Source organism: Panthera onca, chromosome E2 (assembly GCF_046562875.1).
Source record: "Panthera onca isolate mPanOnc1 chromosome E2, mPanOnc1 haplotype 2, whole genome shotgun sequence".
NCBI lineage: Eukaryota > Metazoa > Chordata > Mammalia > Carnivora > Felidae > Panthera > Panthera onca.
The window spans coordinates 22,860,459-22,869,759 of record NC_138353.1 but is presented as its reverse complement, the minus strand read 5'-3'; the positions used below and the strand labels follow the sequence as shown (position 1 = coordinate 22,869,759).

Below are 9,301 nucleotides of genomic sequence, written 5' to 3'. Positions count from 1 at the left end.
GTCAGGGAGAATTGGGAGGGCCGGGAGACCAGAGTGGGGAAGGAAAGGAATCTTGGAGAGCTGCCACTGTCTACTAGGAGGTGGAAATGAGCGGTGATGGAGAGGAGTTTTGAACATTTGCTGAACCGTAAGAATGTGTTTTCTCTTGCGACATGTCCTCAAGAGTCTGACCCCAGATTTAGAAGTTCTCTTAAGTACTTTGTGGATGTGGTTCCATCTTTCTTTGACTGCCACACACACACACACACACACACACACACACACACACACACACAGACTGAGCCACGTGGGACCCCAGTTACATCTGGGTTACACTAACAAGGTTGAAGGCAAATTGGAAGACCTAGGGATTAGAGAGTCAAACACAGGAATCCCTAGGACCAGCTTCTGTACAAAGGGACATGAATGCTAATACAGGATGCAGCCAGAAGGAAACAGAGGCAGACCCAGGTAAGGCAAGGGCTCATTCATACACATATACACATAAATAGCCAAGAGCAAGAGCTTTGGAGCTAGACAGCCCTGGATTAGAGTGTCAGTTCTGCCACTTTCCAGGAGGGTGGCTTGGGAAAGTCCTTTGAACTCTCTGAGCCTCACTTATCTCACGTGCAAAATGAGACTGAATATGAGGTTGATAGTGGAACTAACTTTCTTGGGATATTTCCAGGCTCGAGTGAACTATGGACAAGAGCGCTGAGCACACTGCTGAGCATGTAGAAAATGCCCAGCAAGTGTTCACAGGCATTACTATTGTTAACTGAAAGCTGCCCATGCCTTACAATGATCCCACTGAAATAGCATTTTTAAGGAGCCCCAAACTCAGAAGTGCAAGTCAGAGGTCACTTATGTGACCTCTAAGGCCACAAGATCTGTTCAGGACTCCCCTGAAGATGGATGGATTTAGGAAGAGTCTTTTCTCCTTGATACTGTGCGCTGTGGTACCAGGGCAGAGACTGGGGACAGAGAAGGTGGATTTTAGATGAGAAATTCACCGTATCTTTTCATGCTAGGAAAAAAAATTAAATTAAAGCAATGGAAAAAGATTGTTTTGGCAATATTTGTGTGCCTAAAGATTGTGTAGCAAATACTAATGATATGAGGGGTGGATGTAATGATATTATCATTAAAAAACAGAATTCAAGGGGCTCCTGAGTGACTCAGTAGATTAAACATCTGAATCTTGATTTCAGTTCAGTCATGATCCCATGGTTTGTGAGTTTGAGCCCCGAATCAGGCTCTGCGCTGCCAGTACTGAGCCTCCTTGGGATTCTCTCTCTCCCTCTCTCTCTCTTCCCCTCACTGTTCTCTCTCTCTCTTCCTCAAAATAAATAAATAAACTTAAAAAATAAAATTCAAGGCAAAATTCTTTTTTAAAAAATGTCTTGAGGCACCTGGTGGCTCAGTAGGTTAAGCACCTGACCTTTGATCTCAGCTCAGGTTATGATCTTACAGTTCATGAGTTAGAGCCTCACATCAGGCTCTGTGCTGACAGCTCAGAACCTGCTTGGGATTCTCTCTCCCTCTCTCTGCCCTCCAATGCTGGTGATCTCTCTTTCTCAAAATAAGTAAACAAGCATTTAAAAAATTTTTTTTTAACTTCTCATTTTGATAAAATGAACAATTCGTCAAGAAAAAACGTAATAGATAACATTTGGAGAACATCAGTTAGGCTAATAACAGGTGCTTCAAAAGAGAATGATTTGAATTTCGATGGGTTAAGAAAATTGATAAAATAATTAAATGTTTTCACAGAACTGATTCTTATGACCAAGAAGGAAGAGTCAAACATTAAGTGAAGGATATCTTACTGAGTGATCAGACATTGTGTCTGAAAGCATATACTTCTCCAAACCAACATGATTCAAGCTTTGTTCACTCTGAGAATGTTCAGGCAGTTGCAAGGGTATCCTATGTTTTGTTAAATGGAAGATAAACACTCTCACAACTTTATTTCATTTTTGAAGGTCAAGTCACTTTTTTTTCCTTTTTTATTTTCTGATTGAGTTGATTTGCTTTCAGGGATTTTTGAGAGTCGTTGTCCTCAGTTAACAAGGACCCCCTGCACGTGTAATGAACTGAGGTATGGATGTTAGGTTTCTTTCTCCATCAGAAAACCTAAAGGGAAACTGGTCATAAACAGCAGACACACACAAGCCCTTACAAATGCAACTGTGATGCCAGAGTCCAAAGAGACCCCTCTTACAGAGAACAGCTTCTGCATGTAGCAAGTGTGGCTGAAATCGGAGGCAGTTGGCCTCAGAACCTAACTCTAGCTGTGCTTCTAAGGGGAAACTTAAATCAACAAAGCAAGTATTGAGCAACCACTGTGCGTGTGCACATGGGCACTGAGCCCAAGGCCCTTGTCCTCAGGCCCTTAGTCTCTAGGGAGGCAGAGTCACAGAAGGACTCAGGATGCTGAGCGACAGAACAGGAACAGGGCCCAGCAGGGGGCGCTGTGGGGTATAAACGAAGAGTAGCCGTTCCTCCGCCTCTATCTGGGGGCCAGGGGCGCCTTGCAGTTGGGGGGACACTCAGCCTGAGGCCTGAAGACTGGATTTCCCAGGTGACAGTCACAGGGAAGAGTGTTCCAGGAAACAGCAAAAATGCAGACACGAAAGACAGACCACCTGTAGGCAGGAAGCCGGAAGCCTGCGCATTGAGAAAGAACGGATGCTGACGCTAATGGCAAAGAACCACTCCCCAATCCAGAATCCGACCTTTGAGCTTCAAAGCCTCTGAGGGCTCAGGGAGGAGCAGCTTTGGGGGCCACAAGTATGTGTAGAAACCACAGCTTTCCCTGACTGCCCAAACCTGGATACAGGGGGAGGAGCCCAGCAGGGCGGAGGCCCCTGAACCCTGCAGCCCCTGCCCCGGGGCTCCCGTTCCCTGGAGGGCCTCACTGACCCCTGCGGGGATGGAAGTAAGGAAGGGCCAGACTCATCCGCTGTACTCTAACCTGAGAAAGGACGCAGGCCAAGGCCCCGACAGTGAGGTGAGGCCTTCCCAAGAGCTGGGCAGGAACAAACAAGAAACATAGACGCAGTCATCATGATGGTTGCCAGGTTGCCATCGTGTCTGGGGCTGGCAATGAGCCAGGCACTCGACAGAACTGCAACGGGACAATCTGCTTGAGTTGGTGGTTTTGCTATGTTCATTTCGGATAGAGTTTCTCAACAGTGGCACTGTTGACGTTTGGGCTGTAGGATTTTTTGTTATGGGGGCTGTCCTGTGCATTGTAGGCCATTTAGCAGCATCCCTGGTCACCACCCACTAGAAGCCAGGAGTACCCCAAGTTGTGGAACCAAAAATGTCTCCAGACATTGTGCAATCTCCCTGGGGAGCAAAATTGCCCACAATTGAGAACCATGGATTTTAAGCATGAATCTCATGGAGAACATCTCCCAGTTCTCCAAGAGACCCAGGAGACTGACCTTCCCAAAGAAGCATCAAGGGTTGGTTTATGTGATGAGAGATCCTATAATAATTCAACGGGGGTGTATTGTCGTTAGTGGATCGAAAAAGAATCTCCATCATCTCCAAGTTCCCTTTCTAGACTGACAACTTAAAGAAGGGCCCCCTCTGGACTGGGCACAGCTTGGCAAGTGGAGTGAAGGTTAGATTTTGGCTCTCTTTCATCTCTGCTGACCACTTTGTGCAGTGAACAACCTGCTCAACTGTATGCAATGACCTTGTGAGGAAAACTGCCTTCTGGGCTCAGAACTGGGAAATATTCCAAACCAAAGGCAAATAAATACATTCCGGGTTTTAGTTAGATGCAGTACTGCCCATTGGGAAAGTCTGCTCTATGCTTTACATGATGAATTCAGGAAAAAATGTAAATTGAGCAAGAAAGTTTGGACTCCAGACAAACACTCTGGCCAGGTGAAACCCTGTCCCTAATTGACACTGACGGTAGCCAGAGGCCCATGTGACCAGTGCTCCTTTTAGGGAGGGGTGGGGGAAGGGTACAGGGGGTTCAGGGCAGTCTTAATACCAGAGAATGAAAACCAGAAGGGACCCACTTTCTTAAACAGGAAATAGATACTCCAAAACCACTCCCTGGTCACAGCGCAGAGAGCTGCTATGTGCTTGCCTTGGAACGCCTCTGATGCACTAATCCACATGCTCTGAGCTGGTTGTTCTCTCCCACGGAGAAGCTGCAGATTCAGTCTTTGACCTCACACACACAGTACCTGGGCTCATGGTGCTGAGGAACCCCCAGCCCCCCGACTGAGACTAACTATAACGCTTTGAAAAGCCTGCATGGTGGAGACAAATCAGCCAAAAGAGATCAAAGTGGCTGGCTGGAGGAGGATAGGAGGAGGGAAGGATTCAAGGTAAGCCTTTGAGTGCTGTTTTGTTTGCTTTTTTAAACCTTGAGACTTAATTTGATGAAGCATTTGGGAGTTTTTGTTGCAATTTGGAGGGGGGAGGAGATGTTGTTCATTTTACAGTAAGTATTTTAAAGTTTTGTTAACACACACGTACACTCACATGCACTCTTTAAAGGGCCCTTACGTGCTGGCTGTTTCAAGTTCTCTGTACTTTCTTCTATTAATACCAGACTTTCAGGACAGCCCTGTGAGCTGACAGCCTGGCGAGAGGGGGTTTAGGGGAGGGGTCAGTAGACATTTGGTTGCCCCATAGTTCCTGCAGGCACCTGGCCATAGGCTCCAGACAAACCCCCTGGGTACCAAATAGACAATGCCTACTCTGGATCACAAAGCAGTTGGGATGATGAGATACCCCCCCCCATCAATACACGGGCAGGAGAAGGGCACGTGGGTCCCAGGTACAGCTTAGTAGTGACTTTGATGGGAAATAGGAACGGTTTTTTGCCTCTGGCGTCTAGAGTTGTTTTTTTCATCGCAATCAAAGGAATTCAAAGAACAGTTCGACTCTAGGTGAGAAGACATTCCTACATTTTGTCAAACCCAGAAGAAGCCATCCATTTCCTGAATCCCTTTGGAATTTGTGGTTCGACAAATTAGAGAAATGGTGACATGATTGTTCTGTCTCCTGTGTCTAGCTGTGCTCCCCAGCCAGCAAAAATCAAAACAAAGGCCAGGTGGTTTGACCTGCCTCCATAAGACCCTGGAGACCATGGGGACATGGAAACCACTAATAATTTCCACGTCTCTTCCCAAGGCCACTCCTGACCTCCATCTATTTGTCTCTGATTGGAAGGTGTTACTGAGCTGTCCCCATAGGATTCTGTCCTCAGCTCCCCTTTCTGCCCCCTGCAGCGTCAGGGGTGGAGTTAGGGGTCAGGGCAACAGTAAGAACTAGGCTCATTTCAGAAATATTGTTTCTCTTAACTCCAGTTGCCCCTTTAGAAAGATTTTTGGCATGATATTTTCCCCAGGGCCTTTGTAAGGCTGTTTTGATGCCTAGATTGGTTTTGTTTTGTTTGTTTCTTTCTAGCTGTATTTTATTTCATTTGGTGTGAGAGGTTTTGCGTTTTGTTGTTGTTATTGTTGTTATGTCTTTGATTTTGCTGATTTATTTTATTTATTCAGAGCTCTGCTTATTAAGGTGTGGGTGAGGGAAACTGGGACTCTTGGGAAATTCCCTCTTGTTGGCTTTGGAAAGGGGAGGGGAAGTTCTGACCTTGGCCTCCCAGTCAGGAAATAGCTAAAGAATTCCTAGCAGAATGCAAGAAAGACCTTTACCTAATGCATTTAGGGAAAGAGTTCCTGACAATGGAAAATTGAGCGTGCTTTCTTATTTTTTTTTTTTTTACTGCTCTCTAACAATAGGTAACTTGCAAGTTTTCCAGCATGATTTTCTTCTTTTTTTTTTTTTAGTTTAAAGTAATTATTTTTTATTTTATTTTTTAAATCTACATCCAAGTTAGTCAGCATACAGTGCAATAATGATTTCAGAATAGAAAGCAGTGATTCATCTCCACATATAACACCCAGGGCTCATCCGAACAAGTGTCTTCCTTAATGCCTCTTGCTCATTTAGCTCATCTGTCGACCCACAACCCCTCCAGAACCCCTCAGTTTGTTCTCTATATTTAAGAGCTTCTTCTGTTTTGTCCCCCTCCCTGTTTTTATATTATTTTTGCTTCCCTTCCCTTATGTTCATCTGCTTTGTATCTTAAATTCTACGTATGACTGAAGTCATATATTTGTCTTTCTCTAATTTCACTTAGCCTAATACTCTCTAGTTCCATCCACGTAGTTGCAAATGGCAAGATCTCATTCTTTTTTATTGCTGAGTAATACTCCATTGTATATATATACGCCACATCTTCTTTATCCATTCATCCATCGGTGGACATTGGGGTTCTTTCCATACTTTGGTTAGTGTTGATAGTGCTGCTATAAACATTGGGGTGCATGTGCCCCTTTGAAACAGCACACCTGTATCCCTTGGATAAATACCTAGTAGTACAGTTGCTGGGTCATAGGGTAGTTGTATTTTTAAGTTTTTGAGGAACCTCCATACTGTTTTCCAGAGTGGCTGCACCAGTTTGCATTCCCACCAGCAGCGCAAAAGGGTTCCTCTTTCTCCACATCCTTACCAGTATCTGTTGTTGCCTGAGTTGTTAATGTTAGCCATTCTGACAGGCGTGAGGTGGTATCTCATTGTGGTTTTGATATTTATGTCCCTGATGATGCATGATGTGGAGCATTTTTTCACGTGTCTGTTAGCCATCTGGATGTCTTCTTTGGACAAGTGTCTATTCCAGCATGATTTTCTTTCCTACCTAGATAGCCACCAAACCCCAACTCCCAGACTTTGCCATTTTTCTTAAATCTAATACATTAAGCTTTTGAAACACACACAAATTCCAGTGTAATTGACAACCATGTGAAGAACAAATGTAGGAAATACTCTAAGTGCTAGGAGATTCTAAATTACAGACTATGTAACTATGTATCTGTTTTCACTTGTAAAATCCACATTCTTTTAGTGTACAGTTCCACGTGTTTTGGCGAATGTGTGCTGTGGAACCATTAGCACGAGCAGAATACACCAGCATTTCCATCACCCCAAAATTACCCTCATTTTGCTCCTGTGTAGTAACCCCACACTTGACCTGAAACGATGCTGGTATGTTTTCCATCTTACAGTTTCACCTTTTCAGAATGCCATTTAAATTGGAACATTCAGTATGGAACTTCTGAGTCTGGGATTCTTCTAACTTAACGCATTTGAGCTCCATCCTTGTTACTGGGTCTGTAGTGGTTTGTTCCTTATTAGGACTGAGTTCCTTTTCATTTCACTGTATGAATATACCGCACTTTGTTCATCCATTCAGCGCTTGAAGGACATTTGGACCGTTTCCAATTTTTGGTTTTTATGAATAAAGCTGTTATATGCATTTGTGAACAGGTTTGGTGTGAACAAAAGTCTTTATTTCCCCTGAGTAAGTACAAGTGAGGTTTCTGGGCCATATGGTGAGAGTATGTTCAGCTTCTTCAGACATTGTCCAACCATTTCTCAAATGGTTGTACCATTTTGCAGTGTGTGAGAGTCTCAGTTGATCTACATCCTCACCAGCACCTGGTATTATCACTTTTTGTTTTGGTTTGGTTTCTATAGCCATTCAAATAGGTGTGCAGTGGTATCTCATTATAATTTTAATTTGCATTTCCCTAATGTCTAATGATATTGATTGTTTCCTACGTGCTTACTTGCCATCCATATATCTTCTTTGGTAGATCACCTACTGGAATATTTTGACCATTTTTAAATTGAACAGTTTATTTCCTTTTTGTTCAGTTTTGGGAATTCTTTACATATTCTGAATATATATCTGTTTGTCGGGTATGTGATTTGCAAATATATGCCCCTAGCCTGTGGCTTTTTTCTTCTAAAAGTGTATCTCACAGAACAAAAGCTTAATTTTGATAAAGTCCAATTTTTCCTTTTTTTTTTTCCTTTCTGGATCATGCTTTTGGTGTCTATCTAAGGACTCTTTGCTTGACCCAAGCCCAAAGGTTTTTCCCAATGTTTTCTTCTAAAACTATTATACTTGGACGTCTTACATTTAGGTCACCAATCCATCGTTAGTACATTTTTGTATAAAACATGAGATCTACCTGGAGGTTCATTTTTTTACATATGGACATCTAGTTATTCCAGCACCATTTGTTAAAAACACTGTCCTTCCTCATCCTCTTTATGGAGTCTAAGCAGGGAGGTTTGATGAAGCATTTTTTGAAGATGCTGCTGGAGTTTGTCTCAAGAAACAGGAGTAGAATGCATCATGGAAGAGATGATGAGTTTTCTGTTTCAAGAAAACTTCCATTGGCCAACGCAATCTCGAGAAAGAAGAACAAAGCCTGGGCATCACACTCCCGCATCTCAAACTATACAATACTATAGTCATCAAAGGAGTATGGTATTGGCATAAAAACAGACACATAGGTAAGTGGAACAGAATTGAGAGTGCAGCAATAAACCCACACATATATGACCAATTAATTTACAACAAAGGAGCTGCGAACACGCAATGAGGAAAAGACAGTCTCTTTAATAAATGACGTAGGCAAACCAGACAGCCACATGCAAAAGAATGAAGCTGGACCACTACCTTACACTATGTATAAAAATTAACTCAAAATGCCTTAAGGACTTGAACATGAGACCTAAAACCACCAAAGTTCCAGAAGGACACAGGTGCTAAGTTCCTTGACATCAGTCTTACTGATGATTTTTTGTTTCTGACACGAAAAGCAAAGGCAACAAAAGCAAAAATAAACAAGCAGGACTTATTGTGGTGATCACAATATATACAAATATGGGATCACTCTATTGTATACCTGAAATTAAACTAATGTTCAATGTCAACAATATCTCAATTAAAAATAATATTAAAACTAAAAAGTAAATAAATAAAGAGGCACCTGGGTGGCTCAGTTGGTTGAGTGTCCAACTTCAGCTCAGGTCATGATCTCATGGCTCATGGGCTCAAGCCCTGCATTGGGCTCTGGGCTGACAGCTCAGAGCCTGGAGCCTGATTCAGATTCTGTGTCTCCCTCTCTTTCTGCCTCTCTCTCTCTCTCAAAAATAAACATTAAGAAATAAATTAATTAAAAACTAAAAAAAAATTTTTTTCTTAGTTTTTAATTAAAACAAGAAATAGAAAACTTCCCTAAGATGTGAAGAGTGGATGAATCAAAGCTCTTCAGTCACCTCAGCAGGAAAGGAGGAGAGAGCTGAGGGTTTGGGAAACAGGGGGTAAAGGGAGGGCAGAGCAGAGGCAGGACCTCTGGAGGCTGGGGTCTCAGGTGCTGGGAGTACCACCCGTACATCCTTCCAGGAAGCAGACAGGGGGGCAAGA

The 9,301-nt window shown here is 43.2% G+C and overlaps 1 protein-coding gene across 1 annotated transcript in view; it reads left to right on the top strand.

The window, feature by feature from the left end:
- The first annotated feature begins 4,084 nt into the window (after positions 1 to 4,084).
- Positions 4,085 to 9,301, top strand: part of PLEKHF1 (pleckstrin homology and FYVE domain containing 1) — a 38,796-nt gene continuing 33,579 nt past the window's right edge. The window contains exon 1 of the mRNA XM_060650852.3: positions 4,085 to 4,337. The gene's annotated coding sequence lies outside the window, so the exon portion shown is untranslated. The remainder of the gene's footprint in view (positions 4,338 to 9,301) is intronic.